At 44.0% G+C, this 25,780-nt stretch overlaps 1 pseudogene; it reads right to left on the minus strand.

Annotated features, from left to right (window-relative positions):
* Positions 1 to 204: 204 nt before the first annotated feature.
* Positions 205 to 25,300, minus strand: LOC149983518 (uncharacterized; annotated as a pseudogene).
* Between the last annotated feature and the right edge of the window lie 480 nt (positions 25,301 to 25,780).

The following is a 25,780-nucleotide window of genomic DNA, read 5'->3' on the forward strand; positions in this document are numbered from 1 at the left end:
ACACACGCACACCATGTGTCCTTGCACTCCCCCCCCCCCCCCCCCCCCCCCACACACACACACACACGCACTCTCAGACACACACATCATCCCGCACTATCTCCTCCCTGCCACACTCCCCCAGGGACTTTGATGCGTTTTACTAGACGTGTATGACAATAATCTGTTTCGCCCCATGGGAAGAAAGCTCCCGCTCTCCGAGCTTCACTTCATCTTTGGCTCCGGCTCTCGAGTGAGACAAAGTCGTCCATGGAGCATCACGGTGCGGTTCAACTGCCGCTGAAAAGAGATGGGCCAAAGACTCGACCAAATCCCCTCTCATAAACAAAACAAAAAAACAAACACTGTAGCCTTTTCACTTTGACTGCCCAGAAGGAAGGGCTTTTTTTTCTTTTCGGAGCGGACATTGTGTCCTCCACCACCACAGATGTTGACACTGTTTGTTGCGGGTTAAGATGCCCCTCTAAAAGACCATTGTCCCTGTTGTATCTCCTTCATTATTTCATAAAGAGAGTTTCCCTCTCTTTCTGTGTGAACCCCCCCCCCCCTCCTCCTCCTCTGACTGGAAGCATGGCCCTGGCCGAAATAGGGGAGAGCAGTGAAAGACCTCCGGATGGCGGCTGGAGCTCCAGGGGGTCTTTCTGCCCACAGCGGCCCAGCCAAAGGGCCTCATTGTGGGGATCAGCAGGCAGCCACGGAGGGCTGCGTCCTGCCTGCATTGTGATGGCTGGATGGGGCCTGAGTCCCTCTCCAGAGTGAGGGCCAGAGGTCAGCCCCCCTCTGGGCTGCTCCATACCTGCCCTGCCCTCCGCAACACTCCACTCCCAGGGAGGAGAGAGGACGGCTCAATAGAGAGCAGTCAAGAAGGCATAAAGGAGGCTCTTAACATTAAGAGGTAGCAGAGCGGGAGAGGCTAATTCCGTGCAGTCTCTACTTTTCGATGAATAGGTAATTCAATTAATGGGCCCGTAAGAGGCAGTAACGAGTGGTGAGGTCAGAGGCTTGTTGCTAAGCACAGAAGAAGTCTATACCTCAGCACTTTTCATGATAAAAATCTTTTCTTCAGCTGGAAAAAAAAGAAAACTCTGATGGTATCTGGATAAGTTCCATTGTTGATATGGGTGTGTGTGAATCATGTGAAGGGTGTGTGTGTGTGTGTGTGTGTGTGTGTGTGTGCGTGTGTGTGTGTGTGTGTGTGTGTGTGTGTGTGTGTGTGTGTGTGTGTGTGTGTGTGTGTGTGTGTGTGTGTGTGTGTGAAGGGGAATGGGGGGTCTAGGATGGTGTGGTGAGAGACCACGCCAAACATTTGGATATGCATTAAGCCAAAAACTCACCTCATCTCCCTGATCTTTCTCCTTATCACACCCCTGTGCCTCCCGGGAATTCTCAGTCTCACGCCTGCATGCACCGTCAGCAAGAGAAACACAAACACTCACTTTTCTTTGACCACGCAGAAATGTGGAATTGGCTTCCATGGAACATTTCACCACACACACGCAGGCAGGCAGGCAGGCAGGCAGGCAGGCAGGCAGGCAGGCACACACACACACACACACACTCTCTTATCTCTCTCTCTCTCTCTCGACACCGGACTCATCGCCGTTTCCTTTACAGAGTGAGATAACAAAACATTCTCAACCTCGATGAATCACCTTGCAGTTCTATCTAGCACTTCAGTTAGTTTAGTTGTGTTTAACTTCATGTTTCAACACAACAATCAAAGCGTTATTTCATTGTCTTGACTCAATATAGCTTGTCTTGCACAGACATGCTCCTTTTCAAGCTCGTTTCATTCTTGTTCCCACTCGTTCACACTTGCTTGAAGCCATTGCCATTACCCTACCACTTCGATGTATTCCGCAAGTATCGAATTTTGATCAATCGGCTGTTTTTTTGTTCACCTCAGCTAGAACGTGCACGCGCAAAGGCTCTTTTCTGAGAGTGAAAGCCATCAAGTAGCGTCGGTCAGTGAGAGAGAGAGATGAGAGAGCTTCATTCATGCAGCCGCCAAGAATTTATGACAGAGGATTTGGTATGGTCATCAGTGAGTGCTGCTGCTGTCAGTGAGTGATGTATGAGGGTCCGAGGCGCGTCCCTGACCCCAGATTAACAGTACATTAACCTCCTCCCAGTCAGGGGCCACACGGCCCTTATAACCCTGACCCCCCCCCACCCCCCCCCCCCAGTCTCACAGCCACAGGGGTTCCCCCCTGCGCACCCCTCCAAACTCTGCATGGCCACCACATTGTGTTCTCTCTCTAGCCATTGTTTGTCCCACTAAATAATGTCCTCCTTCTATTCCTCATTGATTCTTACATTCCTCTACTAACCCCCCCACCCCCAACCTCCAGAGCAGAGGGGTAGAGTTGTGGCCGTGTTGCCCAGCGTGAGTGTTCCTCCCAACGGGAGCTTGACCGGGGGCTGCAGGTACCCTTTCATCCAGCCTGGCAGGCGAGCTCCAGTGTCCTGCTGCTGGAAATTTGTCGTCCCCCTCTGGGTCTCTTTCTGGGAGTGTCAGGCTCGGGGCCCCTGATGAGATATTTGTTGATATGATAACTCGATTAGGCCCCAGGATGGATGACACGGTGGCAGACAGCCAGCCAGCGGCGCGCAGGGAGTCCCTGATCCCACTCCTTAACCTCTCCTCAGGAGACCAGCAATTAGTGCTAGTAATTGGTTAATTAGCGGGCCCGAGCCCTTGCTTCATAGATTCTCACTCTATCCAACCGTTGGTGTTGAGTGTGTATGGGAAATAGGAAGATATAACAAAGGTTTCGAGGCTAAAACGCTATCTGTTGCTACTCATCGTCATGACTCATCAAACCTTGCGTGGCTACTTTAAAACTCTTTTCAGAATGTTGATTTATATTGCCAACTGAAAAAGTAATTTCAGAATGTTGGTTAGACTATTTCTGATCATCAGCCTGTATTATTTTATAGTGGGCTTATTGGCTGTCTGGTTGAGAACACCTGATCAGTGTATCAGAATAGGAGTGCTGATCTACAATCAGTTTAGCCTTTCAGATCATAATGGATAAGAACACATGGCCGGGGATGACCTGATCCTAGAACAGCATTCTGAGACCCTCTATTAACATGATTGTACTGACTGGGCTGATTCTAGAAGGCCCAGACTATAAGTCCCAAATGGCTGTTTGAGCCCCGGTTAAAAGAGGAGCACTATAAAGGGATGAAGGTGTAATTTCGGACTCATTCTGCATGTGGCGCCACGCCTCCAGCTCAGAGATAATTCCATGAATGAATCCCAGTTTTGCATCGTAAAACTGCAGTTTTCCTTTGCAGCCGAAGGTCTAATCACTTTTGATCCATTGAATGTTGGTAACGAGGGGCTATACGTACATACACTGCTAAACGAGGACATCTCCATGGCTACAGCTATACCCCATATTGTCATGTAGATCTATCATAAAGACACATCTACATGTTTTTTTATTTTTTTACTGTGCCAGACTTTTCAATACCAGGATTTTCAATTAAAGGTCAGTTCAATCAAATTCAATTCAATAGATCTTTAGTGTCCCCGAAGGGTAATTCACGCACAGCAAATGACAAAGGGGGGGGGGGGGGAGTATCCCATCAGTGTATCTCATTGGATTGTCCATGGAGGTCACACAGAATGATATACTGTAAGGTTGTAATGGATTTGTACCACCTGTGGATGTACTGTTATTCAGTGGAGGGTACATCGATTGAGACGCAAAACAAAACACCCCACAGTTACATTCGCCAAGACGCAAGGGTTGTGGGGCGGGACTTTTGATCAGCGATGCCATTTACAGAATGAACCTTGGAAATGACACGAGAACGTCTTATTGCTCAGGTCTCGATAAACCCGTTATAAAACCCTTCCAAAACTCCAAGCAACTCAGTGAAATTCCACCAAAGTTAAAGGGATAAGTACAAAATGACATATCGATTTCCTTACCCAATGGGTTGCTGTCTTACTTTATCCATAGACTCCTTACAGAATACGCAACGTTACATGTCATTTTGTATTTTAGGTTAACTCTCCCTTTAACATGCCAGTAAGAGTTATTTCCACTGGGTGTTATTTGCATGTGGATTTTGACTATAGTCCAGTGAGGATTGTTTGTCTGTTCTCTTGTTTCAATTGGGGCTACAATTGGCCTTCCATTCAGGTTCCATTCAGGTTTGTGTGCGCTTGTCGACTCCAGGGCCCTTTGACCCCGAGCCACACTGTGGGTTTAGTCCGACGTATTCAAGGTGTTACCATCTGTGTCCCCCCCCCCCTCCTCTATGACTGACTCTGTCCCCCCTCCACCCCTCTTTCTCCAGGCTACATGCTGTGTCCAGGGCTGCTGGCGTGGAAAAGTTGCTTACTGTGCCCTTATTTTGTTTGCCTTTGTCAAACTCCTCAACCCCAAAGAGACGGAAGGAGGAAAAGAAGCCAGCTCCTTTGAGAACCCTTGTATTTAACTCGTAAGCACACAGTTTCAGCTACTTTCGGCTACTTCCAGCTACTTTCACTCAAAGAAAAGAGCCGGGGGGCCTCCCAGGTGGCGCAGTGGTTAAGGGCGCTGTACTGCAGCGCCAGCTGTGCCACCAGAGACTCTGGGTTCACGCCCAGGCTCTGTGGGGCGATGCACAATTGGCCCAGCGTCGTCCAGGGTTAGGGAGGGTTTGGCCGGTAGGGATATCCTTGACTCATCGCGCACCAGCGACTCCTGTGGCGGGCCAGGCGCAGCGCATGCTAACCAAAGTTGCCAGGTGCACGGTGTTTCCTCCAACACATTGGTGCTGCTGGCTTCCCGGTTGGATGCGCGCTGTGTTAAGAAGCAGTGCTGCTTGGTTGGGTTGTGTATCGGAGGACGCATGACTTTCAACTTTTGTCTCTCCCGAGCCCGTACGGGAGTTGTAGCGATGAGACAAGATAGTAGCTTCTAAAAACAATTGGATACCACCAAATTGGGAAGAAAAATGTATAATAAAAAAAAAAAAAGAGACGTTAGAATGTCCAAGGCCACTTTTTGATGGATCTTTAGTGGCAGATACAGTGTGTGTGTGCGCGTGTGGGAGTGCGCGCGTGCTCATGTACACGTGGGATTGTTTGCACACATCCAAATGTGTGGACGGGGTAGCGTGAAGTTGCGGGCTTATGATTTCATCCGAGCAAGTGGGTTTGAGTCCGTGCATCTTTCAAATCTGCGTTGAGTTTCCCAAGCATTCCGGGTATGTGCTGGTTTTGACTGTTGACGTGCAAGGGGAAAGGCGCTGAGTAGACCGTGAAACTGGGATGCGTCCTCTTTAGGGATGCTTCTGACGTCTGTGTGGTTCGTTTGGGACGATCACTGCACAAATCAACAACGGAACCATCCCCTCACTCTAAACCCTTGCAGATGGAGAACATGGCAGTGACACACAGCCACGCCTGCGTTCCGAGTGGCCCCCTGTTCCCTACGTAGTGCACTACTTTTTTTGGGGGGCCCTGGTTAAACGTAGTGCACTGTACAGGTAATAGGGTGCCATTTAGGACACCGAGCGATGACATTTTCAATCTGGGATGTATCATCTTCAGGAATGAACACTCAAAGCCCATAAAGATATATGGAAATCATTTTCCAAACAGAATGGCCATACATGCCATTCCGCCATACGTGTTTTTTGGCTGCAAAGAACGTGCAATGGGTGTAGGCATTTATAGAAACGTTCGGTGATTGGAATGCAAGTGATCTTTGCTGAAATGCGAATGGCTTTATAAACATAGCAATCCGCCCTTTACATCCAGCTTCTCCTGGTGGTCTTCTGGCAGATGTACTCAGATGTACTCTGAGTTATAGCTGCGCTCCGGTGGTGTCGTGCATATTGATATTTGTACATGTCTACGGGTCTCTAGCATTTCCTCTAATTGAGCTGATTGCATCTTCGACATAGCAGTGGTAACTGAAAACTGGACAGGAGGAACTGTATCTCTCGCAAACTCTTGTTGGTTGTCATTGGAAGACAGCACCACCTAGAGGAAAGAATGGGAATGGGGACAGTGTGTCAGTGGTATTTATGCTGGATTGAATAATGAAATAGGAGGAACATAACTTGACATGAACTCAACACATACAGCATCAATAATGATTATGCTTTATATTAAATATGACATGAGTCTAAGAGATATGCGTAAAGACATTTTACAAAGCCATTTGTATTGAGTGTGTGTATGAAGCCAATGTCAGCTGTCAGTCTGATCTAATCCTGCCATCTAATGGCTATTCTATACTATAATGTCAGAAAGCAATTTCCATAAAATCAAGAGAATGGAAAGACATAGCCTGCTAAATGTGCATACCTCTGCTTGTACTCTTTGACCGAACCATTCAAGATGGAATCCGCAGCAGGGGAAGCAGTGCCATTGTCCGCGTCACGGCCATCTCACGGCTGCACGTTGTTTTTTTGTTTAGTTGGGGAATCGTAATAATAAATTGCAGCACACACGCTGCTGTTCTATCCTGTGTTCGGTGATGTCCGAGGGACCAACCAGTGTTCGTTGTTTGCAGTAACTTCTTTGTTTGTTGTAACATCGCAAACGGACGTGGCTGTTTCACCATTAAGGATTCCAGCTTTAAGTTATTTGATTATTAAATACAGTACTGACCAGGGTTGGGTAGGTTACTTTCTAAACGGAAACTACAGTTACTAGTTACCTGTCCAAAATGTTCATCAGTAATGTAACTCAGTAACATAATCTGATTACTTTCAATTACTTTCAGATGACTTTCCCCTTAAGAGGCATTAGAAGAAGAAGACAAATGAATGTTACCAATTGAACGACATCTATTGCAGGATAAATCAATGTTAGAGTTTACGTAGATGGCCATGAATGGGATGTTGCATTTTACTTCATGGGTGATGTAGGCTTCTAACCCGTTGCTTTCTACTTCAATACGGAGAATAAAAATATTAGGCTAAACGATGAGTGCCTTCAGAAAGTATTCACACCCCTTGGCTTATTCCACATTTTCCTGTGTTACAGCCTGAGTTTGAAATGGATTCATTTTGTGTCACTCATTTTTTTGTGCCACTCATTTTATGTCACTTCATTTTGTGTCACTCATTTTGTGTCACTGATCTACACACAGCACCCCATAAGGTCAAAGTGGAATTCACCATTATCCATCAATCCATTTGAATCCCACCCTGTAACACAACAACATGCGGGAGAAAGCCAGGGGACGTGAACGCTTTCTGAAGACACTGTATTTACATTCAAAAACCAAAGTCTGTCACGTTTCCTGTCAGTAGTTGAAAAACATGGTTCAAAGAGAAATGCTGCTCTCCTGGAACGGCATGCGTTGAGCAGTACCAAAAAGGGCCATTTGCATGACGGGAAAAATGAATTCCATGTGCTGCATTTGCTACAGGCCTATTGTTTACATTTTTTGTTGGTGGCACCATAGATTTAGGAATCAGAATACTTCATTCATTTAATAGAATCTCTATGGGTGACAAGTTCGATATCTCGACCATTTGCAGCTACTAAAGTCTATCAAAAGTGTGCGAGTTTAAGCACGTGTCCGTTAGGCCTATGAATTGTATTCTTTTAATCAGCATGAATTAGATTGAGAAATAAAAGCCCTTCTTGTGGTCTCCTTAAATTAAACGTGTTGTTGACAGTATGTGTGGAGCACAATGCCATGGAGAAGTTTACAAGGGAGGAACTCCCTTAAACCTTTAGTCTATAGGCTGGGATCTGCAGCTGTTGCAAGAGCGCATTTTTCACTGACTGTCCATGGGTTGCATAAACAATGATTGAATTGGGAACAGCCATCTACAACAACCACAATTCGTAAAGTGCAAATCATTGAGAGAGCAGCAGTGTGATTCACACAATTGCTACAGTGGATATCAATAATAGGTCAAAGTGATATCCATATCGCTCATATTCTACACCAGTGCTGCCCTTACGTCCAAGTGTTTATTCAAGTTGGTCGTATAATCTTTGATGCCGACGGCAGTCGGACAAATGGATGACATAGCCTGCACTATTACCGCTCATTTCCCACAAACCAACTTTTGACCAGAGCCCTGGTCAAAAGTAGTGCCCCAAATAGGGAATAGGGTGCCATTTGGGGTGATGTGACCTGGGCCCTGTCAGCCACACAGCTGACAGTCCCAGGCACTTTGAAGAGCTTTGAAGAGTCCTTGAGAGAGTCGCAGCTCTACCCCGCAAGAGGTTAAGACTGGTCAACTCTCCCCTCCACTTTCTCCCCCTTCTCCCTCTCTGTGAGCAAGGACAATGGCATTCATTCAGCCCTCCAATAACATGTGACGACAGTAGCCTCACCGCTGGCCCATGCTCCCCCTCTTCTTCTTCTTTGGTTAATGAGGCTGGCTTCCTGTCCTGCACCTGTGCTAGCTGCTAGCTAAGCTCGTCATAAAAGGCTTAATTGAGGTGTTTAGCGGTTGGCTAGCAGACGCCCTCCCTCCAGGGCCATGCCCGTGCACTGACCTGGGTCACCGCCAACACACAGCCCTTCTCAGGGGTTCCACTCAAGTACCTTGTGCTTGATGATTCCCCAGCCTGTGTGATTGAAAGGTTCAAAACATGTTTTTGTGCTATACAGTTTCTTCACTACTTTATCCATGTGGTTAAAAGTGCTCAGTGAACTGATTTAGTTTGAGAACTGAACCAGTCTTTTCATACAACATCTGTGCTTTGAACAAATGTCTTTCCGAGGCATCCCCTATACACAATTGTAACGAGTAGGATTATTGGTCTACTTCAGATGACATAAATACAGTGCGGTATCAGCATGCTGAGTTTTCCCATTCATTGTCCCATGAACCACCTCTCATGAATCTCTGGCTCCACCTGCTGATGAGGAATGACATTGCATGCCACATACTGGTGTCCATATTAGGAATGTCTCAGTACTTATATGTGTTTTTCTGAAGTATATTGCAGACATGCAAACCATCTAAGCAGATGTTTCCATGTAAAGTTTCCTGGGGAAAGTTTATAGCTAGAGGATAAAGTTGTGTGTAACGTGCTACAGATGTGCCATGTGGATGCCAGCTGTGCCACTGTGACAACTTCCAGAATCCGCAGGGAGCTGACACAGATTTATTTGTTATGTGTAAGGTTTGTTAGTTGTGTGGATATATAAAACAATGGTCCAAATACACCATCTAATGCTCCTTTAGTGTTGAGATGGCAGCTTCGCTTTTAGTCCTTAGGAAACTGTGCAGTATTTTGCTTTTTTATGTATTATTTCTTACATTGTTAGCCCAGAAAACCTTAAGTGTTATTACATACAGCCGGGAAGAACGATTGGATATCAGAGAGACGTCAACTTACCAGCACAACGACCAGGAATATGACTTTCCCAAAGCGGATCCTTTGCCTGCACCTCCCAGGGCATTTGAACTGATTCCAGAGGCCGACCCAAAACAATGCTGCCGGAGGAGAGGGTGCCGGAGTGGTCTTCTAGTGAGGCTCCGTATGCACCCACCGCTTCTGAGTATATTAGTCTTATAACTTTAATAATGTCCAATCCCTAGTTAACAAAGTCAACGAAATAGGGCAAGAGTTGCTTTCCAAAGAGATATCCGGGATTGTAGCATACTCTGTTTCACGGAAACATGGCTAGCTGGGGACATGATATCTGAGTCCGAACAGCCAACGGGATTTTCAGTGCATCGCGCCGACAGGAATAAACATCTCTCCGGTAAGAAGAAGGGCGGGGGTGTATGTTTCATGATTAACGACTCATGGTGTAATTGTAACAACATACAAGAACTCAAGTCCTTTTGTTCACCTGACCTAGAAATCCTCACAATCAGATACCAACCATATTATCGAGGAATCCGCTCGGTTAACATCACAGCCGTGTACATCCCCCCGCAAGCGGATACCAAGAAGGCCATCAAGGAACTTCACTTGACTTTATGCAAACTGGAAACCATATATCCTGAGACTGCATTTATTGTAGCTGGGGATTTTAACAAAGGTCATTTTTTTGACCAAGGCTACCTACATTCTATCAGCATATCGATTGCAGTGCACGAGCGAGTAACCCCCTCGACCATTGCTACTCTAACTTCCACAATGCATACAAGGCCTTCCCCCGCCCTCTTTTTGGCAAATTCGCCCATGACTCCATCTTGTTGCTAGCCTCCTATAGGCAGAAACTAAAACAGGAAGTGCCCGTGCTTAGGTCTATGCAATGCTGGTCTGACCAATGAGTCTAAGCTTCATGATTGCTTCGATCACGTGGACTGGGATATGTTCCGGGTAGCCTTGGACAATAACATTGACGTATACGCTGACTCTGTGAGCGAGTTTATAAGGAAGTGTATAGGAGATGTTGTACCCACTGTGGCTATTAAAACCTTCCTTAACTAGATACCGTGAATTTAATCATGGCAAGGCGACTGGAAACATGGCCGAATACAAACAGTGTAGTTATTTCCTCTGTAAAGCAATCAAACAAGCAAAGCGTCCGTATATAGACAAAGTGGAGTCGCAATTCAACGGCTCAAACACGAGACATATTAAACAACTTCTTTGTGCACTTTAAGGACAATACAGTGCCACCGACGCGGCCCGCTACCAAAGACTGTGGGCTTGCCTTCTCCGTGGCTGATGTGAGTAAAACATTTAAACGTGTTAACCCTCGCAAGGCTGCCGGCCCAGACGGCATCCCTAGCCACGTCCTCAGAGCATGCGCAGACCAGCTGGCTGGTGTGTTTACGGACATATTCAATCAATCCCTATCCCAGTCTGCTGTCTCCACATGCTTCAAGATGTCCACCATTGTTCCTGTTCCCAAGAAAGCTAAGGTAACTGAACTAAATGACTATCGCCCCATAGCACTCACTCCTGTCATCATGAAGTGCTTTGAGAGACTAGTCAAGGATCACATCACCTCCAACCTACCTGACACCCTAGACCCACACCAATTTGCTTACCACCTCAATAGATCCACTGACGATGCAATCGCCATCAGACTGCACACTGCTCTAACCCATCTGGAAAAGAGGAATACCTATGTAAGAATGCTGTTCGTTGACTACAGCTCAGCATTCAACACCATAGTACCCTCCAAACTCATCATTAAGCTTGAGACCCTGGGTCTCGACCCCGCCCTGTGCAACTAGGCCTTGGACTTCCTGACAGGCTGCCCCCAGGTGGTGAAAGTAGGAAACAACATCTACACTCCGCTGATCCTCAACACTGGGGCCCCACAAGTGTGCGTTCTCAGCCCCCTTCGGTACTCCCTCCTCACCCACGACTGAGTGGCTATGCACACCTCTAACTCAATCATCAAGTTTGCAGACCACACTACAGTGGTAGGCTTGATTACCAACAACGATGAGACAGCCTACAGGGAGGAGGTGAGGGCCCTCGGAGTGTGGTGTCAGGAAAATAACTTATCACTCAATGTCAGCAAAACAAAAGAGATGATCGTGGACTTCAGAAAACAGCAAAGGGAGCACCCCCTTATCCTGCTGGGGTGGCAGGGTAGCCTAGTGGTTAGAGCGGTGGACTAGCAAACCAAAAGGTTGCCCGCCCCCACATCCGCAGGGCTCTCCAGAGGGTGGTGCGGTCTGCACAACGCATCACCGGGGGCAAACTACATGCCCTCCAGGACACCTGTAACACCCGATGTCACAGGAAGGCAAGAAAGATAATCTAGGACAATAACCACCCAAGCTACTGCCTGTTCAGTACAGGTGCAGTACAGGTGCATCAAAGCTGGGACAGAGAGATTGAAAAACAGCTTCTATCTCAAGGCGATCAGATTGTTAAACAGCCACAACTGGCACAGAGAGGCAGCTGCCTACCTACAGACTTGACATCATTGTCCACTTTAATTAATGGAACACTAGTCACTTTAAGAATGCCACTTTAAGAATGTTTACATATCTCGCATTACTCATCTCATATGTACAGTATATACTGTATACTGTATCCTTCACTATATATTCTTACTATCTATTGCATCTTAGCCGCTCTGTCACTGCTCATCCATATATTTTATACTTACAGTATATATTCTCATCCCATTCCTTTACTAGATTGTGTGTATTAGGTTTTGTGGTGTAATTTGTTAGATATTAGGTATTACCTGTTAGATATTACTGCACTGACAGATCCAGAAGTGTAAGCATTCCGCTACACTCGCAATCACATCTGCCAACCACGTGTATGTGACCAATACAATTTGATTTGATTGGACAATGCAGACAGACCTTACTACCGTGACTGTGGCCTACAGGAAGAAAATGTATTTCGTTTTCTGAAAAATATATAGTATCTTCAACTGTGTATAAAGAAAACTATTATTATCATGTTTTAGAATGTAGAGATATACAGTAGATATTATGGGCATTACATCAGACGACAATGAAAGGAATGTTCGTCTCTACATACATCTCAAATCTCCGGATACATTTTGAGAAGACTGAGGAGAGCATCGTGTTTAAAACGGAGAGAACAGACACGGTAAGTGTTTCAGAAAATAAACCTGTAAGGTACTGTGTTGCTAGTCTAAGAGAAGCGTGAATACACAGAGCAATATATTTATACTGTTAGAGAGAGTAAAGGATACATGTTCATTAGAGTGATTACCTGGATTAAGGGATTACTAGTGATATTTAAGTTGCTTCATTTTAGTTAGTGACAGTCTTCCTCAAACAGGACGTTAATAAGCACATGTAGCCAGTAAATATTCGGTAGAAATGATCCAGGGATATGGCCTACGATGTGTTTTATCTCTGGGATATGTTTTCTCCGTCTCCTTAGTTATCATACTCGAATTCCACTGATTTCAAAACTCTGTCCTCCAGAAAGTGTAGAGCAACACTTATGCAGTTCTACTACGCAAAAATATTCAGGAATCAGCAGGAGAGGATTGCTTAATGACTTCTGGGCCTGGAGACAATGACAAGTCCTGGAGTCTGGGCTGCTTTGATGACTGGTACATTTCCTGGAACAATCAGGAAAGGAAACTTCTGTACGTGTCAACGCCTCACGCTCCGACAGAGTAGGAGTGTACCTGGACTGGTCGACTGGTACTCTGTCAATCTACACCATCTCCGCTGATGACAAACTTACAAAACCGCACAATTCCCTCTGTCCCGGATGTAGAATTAGGCGGTGTGACTGCTCAGTTTCCCTGTGTCAGATGGACCCTGTGTCAAAAGCAACATGATGTTTCACTCACGGACTCATGTTCAGTACGGCACACCGTGGCAAAAAGGTATGTTAAATAACTTTGTGGTCATGAGTAAACACATTGGGCCTATTGCAACCAGCGTTGGCCAGTGTACTCCATCAATATATGCTAAATATCACCTGAACACCTGATCACAATTTCAACTGTCATTGGCCACCAAACTACTGCTCCCTAAAGCTGATGTCAGTGTTCATTTTTTGTCCTGCTTGCTGTCAACATCTTTGAAGATATTTTCGCCCCTCCGATGGGTATTGTCATCTGTATAAATTAAAACTGATTTTTTTTTTTTCAGACCAAGGATAGATTTAACTATTGGAAAATGATTCTTTACAATTTAAATAAAGTATTTCCTTGTTTACCAAAGGAAATGTACTGCGGCAATTGACCCTACACGTTTTATGAATGGTGTTGGTTTAGTGTTGGTTTAGCCTACTCAACTAAAAATGTTGTTTCTAATTTATGTAATCCATGAATTACAATTTGTCCTAAAAAGTATGGTCATTTCTTGTGATTATCGGGAAAGATATCCCTGCACTGTCAATATTTGAAATATGTAACTAAATTAAGCCAATCGTGAATTAGTTATAGAATATAACTAGATATTTAAAATATATCTATATATATAGTCTAACAAAGTTATTGTAAATGGCACATATTACTTTGCCATTTAAGATGTAACGTTATGAAGGAAATATAGGCCTGCTACTCCTATCACCTTGTAATTGACCCAGTTCCTGATCAAACGTGATTCCTTCCTCCTTCCGGCCCATTCACAAAACTTAGTTAAATATAAACTATATTTGTCAAAACTATTAAATGAGGTGGACATAATTTGAAAGCTATGTTAATTCTAGGTTGAGGAAAATTCTTGAAAACAAAATGTAAACATTTGTTTACACATTGTGTAAGCACTCGGAAGCCGACATTGTTAGCATTAGCATTCTCGTAGACTTTGAATGGCGGGTTAGGTAGTTAGCATATTAGACTGTATCTAATGGTTGTTATCCATACAGGCTGTATACCTTTTCAATCAAAAGTCAATGCTTGAACTGGCAATTGTGTTAGACACAGACCTTCAATTTCAAAAGAGAGAAACGGGGCCTACAGTTAAAGTCGGAAGTTTACTGATAGGTGAGAATTGTCTGTTTATTGAATGATTAGAACATTCCGCCCTGAAACATATACTTGTATGGAATTGATTAGAATGTATAAAATCATAATCAATAAATGTGTAGTCCTAGTCAGAATTAGAGTAAAACAATGTGCCTTTATGGTATTTCAAACTCAGACTGCCTGAGCTTGGTGCCGACCTGACTAGACATTTGGGAGAGAACGGGGAGTACATCTCAAGGACAAGGTCACCATCTCTGTCGGCTGGGTAGTGAGACAGACAGTGTAGCAGGACAAGGTCACCATCTCTGTCGGCTGGGTAGTGAGACAGACAGTGTAGCAGGACAAGGTCACCATCTCTGTCGGCTGGGTAGTGAGACAGTGTAGCAGGACAAGGTCACCATCTCTGTCGGCTGGGAAGTGAGACAGACAGTGTAGCAGGACAAGGTCACCATCTCTGTCGGCTGGGTAGTGAGACAGACAGTGTAGCAGGACAAGGTCACCATCTCTGTCGGCTGGGTAGTGAGACAGTGTAGCAGGACAAGGTCACCATCTCTGTCGGCTGGGAAGTGAGACAGACAGTGTAGCAGGACAAGGTCACCATCTCTGTCGGCTGGGAAGTGAGACAGACAGTGTAGCAGGACAAGGTCACCATCTCTGTCGGCTGGGTAGTGAGACAGACAGTGTAGCAGGACAAGGTCACCATCTCTGTCGGCTGGGAAGTGAGACAGTGTAGCAGGACAAGGTCACCATCTCTGTCGGCTGGGAAGTGAGACAGACAGTGTAGCAGGACAAGGTCACCATCTCTGTCGGCTCGGTAGTGAGACAGACAGTATGTGCGTAGCAGGACATGTGTGTGAGTATATTTGTGTGTATGTGTGGGCGTGAGAAGTCAGTATAAAAGGAATTGATTTGTATTCTTGACTTCAGAACATTCCGTGAATAAACCTTGGACTATTTAGCTGGGCTGTCTGTTTCATTCGACCAGGATTTTACAAATTCTGGTTTGCACACTGAGAGTAATATAATTACATTTGGTGATGTACCTGGAGAACACAATTCTCTCATCATTTACATACACTTAGGTTGGAGTCATTAAAACTGATTTTTCAACCACGCCACAAATGTCTTCTTAACAAACTATAGTTTTGGTAAGTCGGTTAGGACATCTACTTTGTGCATGACACAAGTAATTTTTCCAACAATTGTTTTGATTATTTCACTTAATTTCACTGTATCATAATTCCAGTGGGTCAGAAGTTTACATACGCTAAGTTGACTGTGCCTTCAAACAGCTTGGAAAATTTCAGAAAATGATGTCAGTGCTTTAGAAGCTTCTGATAGGCTAATTGACATCATTTGAGTCAATTGGAGGTGTACCTGTGGATGTATTTCAAGAACTACCTTCAAACTCAATGCCTCTTGCTTGATATCATGGGAAAATCAAAAGAATCAGCCAAGACCTCGGAAATAAAATTGTAGACCTCCACAAGTCTGGTTCATCCTTGGGAGCAATTTCCAAATGCCTGAAAGTACCACGTTCACCTGTACAAACAGTAATACGCAAGTATGAACACCATGGGACCATGCAGCCGTCATACCGCTCAGGAAGGAGACGCGTTCTGTCTCCTTGCGATGAACGTACTTTGGTGCGAAAAGTGCAAATCAATCCCAGAACAACAGCAAAGGACCTTGTGAAGATGCTGGAGGAAACAGGTACAAAAGTATCTATATCCACAGTAAAACGAGTCCTATATCGACATAACCTGAAAGGCCGCTCAGCAAGGAAGAAGCCACTGCTCCAAAATCGCCATAAAAAATACATATTCTGGTTTGCAACTGCACATGGGGACAAAGATGATACATTTTGGAGAAATGTCCTCTGGTCTGACAAAACAAATATATAACTGTTTGGCCATGATGACCACCGTTTGGAGGAAAAGGGGGAGGCTTGCAAGCCGAAGAACACCATCCCAACCGTGAAGCACGGGGGTGGCAGCATCATGTTGTGGGGGTGCTTTGCTATACAGGAGGGATGGTACACTTCACAAAATAGATGGCATCATGAGGTAGGGAAATTATGTGGATGTATTGAAGCAACATCTTAAGACATCATTCAGGAAGTTAAAGCTTGGTCGCAAATGAGTCTTCCAAATGGACAATGACCCCAAGCATGATTCCAAAGTTGTGGCAAAAGGGCTTAAGGACAACAAAGTCAAGGTATTAGAGTGGCCATCACAAAGCCATGACCTCAATCCTCTAGAAAATGTGTGGGCAGAACTATAAAAGTGTGTGCGAGCAAGGAGGCCTACAAACCTGACTCAGTTACACCAGCTCTGTCAGGGGGGATGGGCCAAAATTCACCTAACTTATTGTGGGAAGCTTGTGGAAGGCTACCCGAAATGTTTGACCCAAGTTAAACAATTTAAAGGCAATGCTACCAAATACTAATTGAGTGTATGTACTTCTGACCCACTGGGAGTGTGATGAAAGAAATAAAAGCTTAAATAAATCCTTCTCTCTATTATTATTCTGACATTTCACATTCTTAAAATAAAGTGGTTATCCTAACTGACCTAATTGTGAAAAACTGAGTTTAAATGTATTTGGCTAAGGTGCACGTAAACTTCCGACTTCAACTGTAAATGTTTTATTTTGATAACATTAGGATATCTGCAATCTGTTGTGGCACAAAGCTAACTAGCTAACCCACCATTCAAAGTCTATGAGAATGCTAATGCCAACAATGTCGGCGTCTGATTGCAAATTTTTTTAAGAACAAATTCTTATTTACAACGATGGCCTACCCCAGCCAAACCGGGGTACGCCTGTTTTTCAGCGGCAGGGACTGAGAGACTAGTCAGGATCGAGGGAAAGTTGAACAGAGTAAATTACAGAGAGATCCTTGATGAAAACCTGCTCCGGAGCACTCAGGATCTCAGACTAGGGCAAAGGTTCACCTTCCAACAGGACAACAATCCTAAGCGATCCAAGACAACGCAGGACCCAAAGCCCGGACTTGAACCCAATCGAACATCTCTAGAGAGATGTGAAAATAGCTGTGCAGTGACTCTCCCCATCCAACCTGACAGAACTTGAGAGGATCTGCAAAGAAGAATGGGAGAATTTGCAAAAAAAAAAACAGTTTAATCAATTTTAGAATAAGGCTGTAATGGAAAAAGTCAAGGGGTCTGAATACTTTGCCGAATTCACTGTATATTCTGTTAGGTTTGAGAAGGAGAGTGTGAAGATGAGGAGGACCGGAGGTCAACTTTGATACCTACTACTATAATTGATTTTAATAAACAACATGTTTCTTGCCCATGATGTATTTATCAGTCAGAGACGTTACATTAAGCCAGATTCAAGTAACTTACATTGTGGTTCTGAAACTTAAAGCAGCAGATGATTTGAGCTTCTACTTTTAAAAATCCACCTTTCCAGAAACAAGTCTCTCACCGTTGCCGCTTGTTATAGACCCCTTTCAGCCCCCAGATGTACCCTGGATACCATATGTGAATTGATCGCCCCACATCCATCTTCAGAGTTCGTACTGTTGGGTGACCTAAACTGGGACACGCATAACACCCCGGCCTTCCTACAATCTACAGTGCCTTGCGAAAGTATTCGGCCCCCTTGAACTTTGCGACCTTTTGCCACATTTCAGGCTTCAAACATAAAGATATAAAACTGTATTTTTTTGTGAAGAATCAACAACAAGTGGGACACAATCATGAAGTGGAAAGACATTTACTGGATATTTCAAACTTTTTTAACAAATCAAAAACTGAAAAATTGGGCGTGCAAAATTATTCAGCCCCTTTACTTTCAGTGCAGCAAACTCTCTCCAGAAGTTCAGTGAGGATCTCTGAATGATCCAATGTTGACCTAAATGACTAATGATGATAAATACAATCCACCTGTGTGTAATCAAGACTCCGTATAAATGCACCTGCACTGTGATAGTCTCAGAGGTCCGTTAAAAGCGCAGAGAGCATCATGAAGAACAAGGAACACACCAGGCAGGTCTGAGATACTGTTGTGAAGAAGTTTAAAGCCAGATTTGGATACAAAAAGATTTCCCAAGCTTTAAACATCCCAAGGAGCACTGTGCAAGCGATAATATTGAAATGGAAGGAGTATCAGACCACTGCAAATCTACCAAGACCTGGCCGTCCCTCTAAACTTTCAGCTCATACAAGGAGAAGACTGATCAGAGATGCAGCCAAGAGGCCCATGATCACTCTGGATGAACCTCAGAGATCTACAGCTGAGGTGGGAGACTCTGTCCATAGGACAACAATCAGTCGTATATTGCACAAATCTGGCCTTTATGGAAGAGTGGCAAGAAGAAAGCCATTTCTTAAAGATATCCATAAAAAGTGTTGTTTAAAGTTTGCCACAAGCCACCTGGGAGACACACCAAACATGTGGAAGAAGGTGCTCTAGTCAGATGAAACCAAAATTGAACTTTTTGGCAACAATGCAAAACGTTATGTTTGCCGTCAAAGCAACACAGCTGAACACACCATCCCCACTGTCAAACATGGTGGTGGCAGCATCATGGTTTGGGCCTGCTTTTCTTCAGCAGGGACAGGGAAGATGGTTAAAATTGATGGGAAGATGGATGGAGCCAAATACAGGACCATTCTGGAAGAAAACCTGATGGAGTCTGCAAAAGACCTGAGACTGGGACGGAGATTTGTCTTCCAACAAGACAATGATCCAAAACATAAAGCAAAATCTACAATGGAATGGTTCAAAAATAAACATATCCAGGTGTTAGAATGGCCAAGTCAAAGTCCAGACCTGAATCCAATCGAGAATCTGTGGAAAGAACTGAAAACTGCTGTTCACAAATGCTCTCCATCCAACCTCACTGAGCTCGAGCTGTTTTGCAAGTAGGAATGGGTAAAAATGTCAGTCTCTCGATGTGCAAAACTGTTAGAGACATACCCCAAGCGACTTGCAGCTGTAATCGCAGCAAAAGGTGGCGCTACAAAGTATTAACTTAAGGGGGCTGAATAATTTTGCACGCCCAATTTTTCAGTTTTTGATTTGTTAAAAAAGTTTGAAATATCCAATAAATGTCATTCCACTTCATGATTGTGTCCCACTTGTTGTTGATTCTTCACAAAAAAATACAGTTTTATATCTTTATGTTTGAAGCCTGAAATGTGGCAAAAGGTCGCAAAGTTCAAGGGGGCCGAATACTTTCGCAAAGCACTGTACATGAATCTAAATTAGATGCCCTCAATCTCACACACCCTCTTAGATATCATCCTGACCAATTTACCCTCTAAATATACCTCTGCTGTCTTCAACCAGGATCTCAGTGATCACTGCCTCATTGCCTGTGTGCGTAATGGGTACGTGGTCAAACGACCACCCCTCATCACTGTCAAACGCTCCCTCAAACACTTCAGTGAGCAGGCCTTTTTAATCGACCTGGCCCGGGTATCCTGGAAGGATATTGACCTCATCCCATCAGTAGAGGATGCCTTGTTGCTCTTCAAAAGTGCTTTCCTCACCATTAAATAGGCATGCGCAATTCAAATTTTTTTGAACCAAGTACCCCCATAGAGACTGCCAGAGGTCCGGACAACATGCCCTCTGATTTGACACACTGAACTCTATCTGAGAAGTAGTTGGTGAACCAGGCGAGGCAGTCGTTTGAGAAACCAAGGCTATTGAGTCTGCCTATAGGAATACGGTGATTGACAGAGTCAAAAACCTTGGCCAGGTCGATGAAGACAGTTGCACAGTACTGTCTTTTATCGATGGCGGTTATGATATCGTTTAGTACCTTGAGCGTGGCCGAGGTGCACCCGTGACCAGCTCGAAAAATGAGAAGGTACGGCAGAGAAGGTATGGTGGGATTCGAAATGGTCAGTGATCTGTTTATTGACTTGGCTTTCGAAGACTTTAGAAAGACAGGCAGGATGGATATACTGTAGGTCTATAACAGTATGGGTCTAGAGTGTCACCCCCTTTGAAGAGGGGGATGACCACAGCAGCTTTCCAATCTTTAGGGGTCTCGGACGATACAAAAGAGGGGTTGCAACAACGGCGGAGGATAATTTTAGATAGAGAAGGTCCAAATTGCCTAGCCCAGCTGATTTGAATGGGTCCAGGTTTTGCAGCTCTTTCAGAACATTAGCTATCTGGATTTGGGTGAAGGAGAAGCTGGGGAGGCTTGGGCAAGTAGCTACGGGGGGTGCGGAGCTGTTGGCCGGGTTTGGGGTAGCCAGGAGGAAAGCATGGCCAGCCGTAGAGAAATGCTTATTATGCTTACTTGCACATCATCATCAGCACAGCTATGCACACACTGCACACTGCCCTAACCCATCTGGACAAGAGGAATACCTATGTGAGAATGCTGTTCATTGACTACAGCTCGGCATTCAACACCATAGTACCCTCCAAGCTCGTCATCAAGCTCGAGACCCTGGGTCTCGACCCCGCCCTGTGCAACTGGGTACTGGACTTCCTGACGGGCCGCCCCCAGGTGGTGAGGGTAGGCAACAACATCTCCTCCCCGCTGATCCTCAACATTGGGGCCCCACAAGGGTGCGTTCTGAGCCCTCTCCTGTACTCCCTGTTCACCCACGACTGCGTGGCCACGCACGCCTCCAACTCAATCATCAAGTTTGCGGACGACACAACAGTGGTAGGCTTGATTACCAACAACGACGAGACGGCCTACAGGGAGGAGGCGAGGGCCCTCGGAGTGTGGTGTCAGGAAAATAACCTCACACTCAACGTCAACAAAACTAAGGAGATGATTGTGGACTTCAGGAAACAGCAGAGGGAACACCCCCCTATCCACATCGATGGAACAGTAGTGGAGAGGGTAGCAAGTTTTAAGTTCCTCGGTATACACATCACAGACAAACTGAATTGGTCCACTCACACAGACAGCATTGTGAAGAAGGCGCAGCAGCGCCTCTTCAACCTCAGGAGGCTGAAGAAATTCGGCTTGTCACCAAAAGCACTCACAAACTTCTATAGATGCACAATCGAGAGCATCCTGGCGGGCTGTATCACCGCCTGGTACGGCAACTGCTCCGCCCTCAACCGTAAGGCTCTCCAGAGGGTAGTGAGGTCTGCACAACGCATCACCGGGGGCAAACTACCTGCCCTCCAGGACACCTACACCACCCGATGTCACAGGAAGGCCATAAAGATCATCAAGGACATCAACCACCCGAGCCACTGCCTGTTCACCCCGCTATCATCCAGAAGGCGAGGTCAGTACAGGTGCATCAAAGCTGGGACCGAGAGACTGAAAAACAGCTTCTATCTCAAGGCCATCAGACTGTTGACACTAACATCAGACACTAACATTGAGTGGCTGCTGCCAACACACTGACACTGACTCAACTCCAGCCACTTTAATAATGGGAATTGATGGGAAATGATGTAAATATATCACTAGCCACTTTAAACAATGCTACCTTATATAATGTTACTTACCCTACATTAATAATCTCATATGCATACGTATATACTGTACTCTATATCATCGACTGTATCCTTATGTAATACATGTATCACTAGCCACTTTAACTATGCCACTTTGTTTACATACTCATCTCATATGTATATACTGTACTCGATACCATCTACTGTATCTTGCCTATGCTGCTCTGTACCATCACTCATTCATATATCCTTATGTACATATTCTTTATCCCCTTACACTGTGTACAAGACAGTAGTTTTGGAATTGTTAGTTAGATTACTTGTTATTACTGCATTGTCGGAACTAGAAGCACAAGCATTTCGCTACACTCGCATTAACATCTGCTAACCATGTGTATGTAACAAATAAAATTGATTTGATTTGATTTGATTTGAGCTATCAATTATTTCACCTCTATGGCCTATTTATTGCCTACCTCCCCACTCTTCTACATTTGCACACACTGTACATAGCTTTCAAATGAAACAACGATGTGTTATTGATTGTACGTTTGTTTATGTGTAACTCTGTGCTGTTGTTTTTGTCGCACTGCTTTGCTTTATCTTGGCCTGGGCGCAGTTGTAAATAAGAACTTGTTCTCAACTGGCCTACCTGGTTAAATAATGGTGACATTCACTCTGAAACGGACAGCTCATGATGATGAAAGTAGGCAAGTTCTGGTAGGCATAATTCATTTCGAACGTCTTCATTTTAATTAGACTTTACTAACAACAAGAAAGCTTTGTGTTGGAGCCTATTTCTTCCTATTTAAGAAATACAAGGTAGGCCTACCTGTTTGACAGAATAAATAAGGCCATAAACTGCTATATACATAGATGTGTTGTCCAATTCCTCCACCCACCATGCACTCTTTAAATAGCCTACCTCCATGTCAGTGAAGGGCTGTTAAGTTAAAACCAGGACTCGGATTGAAGGGGTATGAGAGGGTATGCCAAAGGCCTACCTTTTATGAAAGTAAATGGCAAAAAGCACAAACCTACCCATTGTTAACTTAAGATTTAAGAAAATAAAACAGATCCAATTATATAAAGTGATACGTATATAACATCGGTTTGGTCCGCAATGCTTCAGCTAGAAACAAGCTGTAAAATACCAGGGAAAGACATAGGGATATCATTGTTTCATTTCTTTGACATTCAGAGACTGAGCTACAACCTTCTATAGCCGAGAAGACAAAACATTGACTTTGCTTGGGAAGTAACCTAGTTCCTTCACTATCAATTGATTAAATGGCTGGGGGGCAGTATTGAGTAGCTTGGATGAATAAGGTGCCCAGATTAAACGGCCTGCTCCTCGGTCTCCGTTGCTAATATATGCATATTATTATTAGTATTGGATAGAAAACACTCTGAAGTTTCTAAAACTGTTTGAATGATGTCTGTGAGTATAACAGAACTCATATGGCAGGCCTGAGAAAAACCTGTGAAGAAATCCAAACAGGACGTGAGAAATCTGAGGTTGGTAGATTTTCAACACAGTTCCAATTGAAATCCCATTGAGATATGAATGAGGTTGCAATTCCTAGGGCTTCCACTAGATATCAACCATCTATAGAAATTGAATGAGACTTATACTGTGTTGTGGGACTGAATGAGCCGTGTGTCTGGCAGTCAGCCATTTCCTGGTCACACGCATTCCACATGATATCTACTAGCGTTCCTTTGCTCCTCAAGACACAAAGGAATTCTCCGGTTGGAACTTTATTGAAGATTTATGATAAAAATGATAAATGATCAAAACATCCTAATGATTGATTCTGTACTTAGTTTGAAATGTTTCTTCGACCTGTGATATAACTTTTTGAAGTTTTTGTCCGAAGTAACGCTCGACCAGAACAAGCGTTTGGATATGTATACCAAACTCGCTAACAAAAGGAGGTATTTGGACATAAATAACAGACATTATTGAACAAAACAAACATTTATTGTGGACCTGGGATTCCTGGGAGTGCATTCTGATGAAGATAATCAAAGGTAAGGGAATATTTATCATGTAATATCTGGTTTCTGTTGACTCCAACATGGAGGCTAATTTAATTATTTTTCTGAGCGCCGTCTCAGATTATTGCATGGTTTGCTATTTCCGAAAAGTATTTTTGAAATCTGACACAGGGGTTGCATTAAGGAGCGGTATATCTATAATTCCATGTGTATAACTTGTATTATCATCTACATTTATGTGGCTATGCAAAATCACTGGATGTTTTTGGAACTAGTGACCGTAATGCGCCAATGTAAACTCAGATTTTGATATAAATATGAACTTTATCAAACAAAACATACATGCATTGTGTAACATGAAGTCCTATGAGTGTCACCTGATGAATATCATCAAAGGTTAGTGATTACTTTTATCTCTATTTGTGCTTTTTGACTCTGGCTGGAAAATCTGTTTTTCTGTGGCTTGGTGGTGACCTAACATAATTATTTGTGGTGCTTTTGCTGTAAAGCATATTTGAAATCAGACACTGTGATGGGATTAACAACATGATTACCTTTAAAATGGTATAAGATACATGTATGTTTGAGGAATATTAATTATGAGATTTCTGTTGTTTTGAATTTGGCGCCCTGCACTTTCACTGGCTGTTGTCATATCATCCCGTTAACGGGATTTCAGCCCTGAATTAAGCTATTCACTTTCTGTACAATAGAAGATGTTCACTCCCTAAGTTATTTTAGCTTCTCAAGCCTCTCGAAATATGCTTCAGTCATGTTGGATTTTTTTTATAGACAGATCTAGCTTTGTGAGTTTTTTTAAGAGGTCTCAATACGCCCTGTGTAAGTCTTGTAAGACTGTTTTGAGTGAGACTCAACTCAGACATTTTGGACATCTCTCCAAAGAGGACAGGAGGTAGACTTGCAAGTTTATTTTCCTGTTGTGTCAATGTTTTAAGCAGAGGAAAGCCCACAAACATCTCAGAGACAGTTCAGTCAAAAGATTATTGCCCGAAAGTATCTTGTTTAATTTGTCTTTACATGTATGCGGGAACAATTTGTGTGGTATTGCGGTGATATTGTTACCACGTAGAGTGATCTCCTTCATATTTGGATAGACTTTCTAATATCCTGTCCGGAACGGCGGTCAATTGGTTGTCATACTGAGTCTCAGTACCTGCAGTTTGTGCAGCTTTGAGAACAGGGCGTATGTGTTTTTTGGCCAGATGGAGGATCTGAATGTTTTCAAGGTCATCAAACATCCCTCCTCGATGGTGTCAATCTCGTTTATGTGTAACTGGAGTTCTCTCGGTTTCTTAAGGCCATCAAACGATCCTATGTCCAGACAACAAACTCCTCCTATTCCAGCTGGGGGTTGGTGGTGAAGGCCCCCTTTGTGATGACAGTGATTTGACTGTCCACAAAGAATACCTCTGTGGCACATCCTTGCCATCAACTTCCTGGTTCTCTTTGGGGCAGTCAGTCTCCTTCTCACAGGACTGAGACTAATACCCAAACCACAAAGGCAGAAGACAGATTATGTGCCCTCTAGCCATTTTTCCTGAAAATATATAGAACTTTTTATGGAAAGATTTCGTTTTGAAATGGCATTTAACTTGATATATTCAAAAGTTGCATTGATTCACAAAGAAAGGGGATCTCTTAATTGATACCTGCAGCAAAACGCTAAGCGCTAAGCAGAGCAACGACAGTATACACTGGAGCCATTTAATGCTAGGTCATTTATATGCCGTCCAACATAAAAAAAACAGCTACGCCTGATTATTTTCTCTTGTTTTGAGGCTTATAACTGAGAGAGGTGATCAGGACAGTTATAGAGAGAGTCAGGCAAACGCACAGTTTTGTAGAGGGTTTACTCTGCCCAAAATATGTCCATGAATATATATACACTACCGGTCAAAAGTTTCAAAGGTTTTTCTTTATTTTTACTATTTTCTACATTGTAGAATAATAGCGAAGACATCAAAACTATTAAATAATATATATTGAATCATGTAGTAACCAGAAAAGTGTTA

Source organism: Oncorhynchus mykiss, chromosome 5, assembly GCF_057628025.1.
Source record: "Oncorhynchus mykiss isolate SJ-2025 chromosome 5, ASM5762802v1, whole genome shotgun sequence".
In the NCBI taxonomy this organism is placed as follows: Eukaryota; Metazoa; Chordata; class Actinopteri; order Salmoniformes; family Salmonidae; genus Oncorhynchus; species Oncorhynchus mykiss.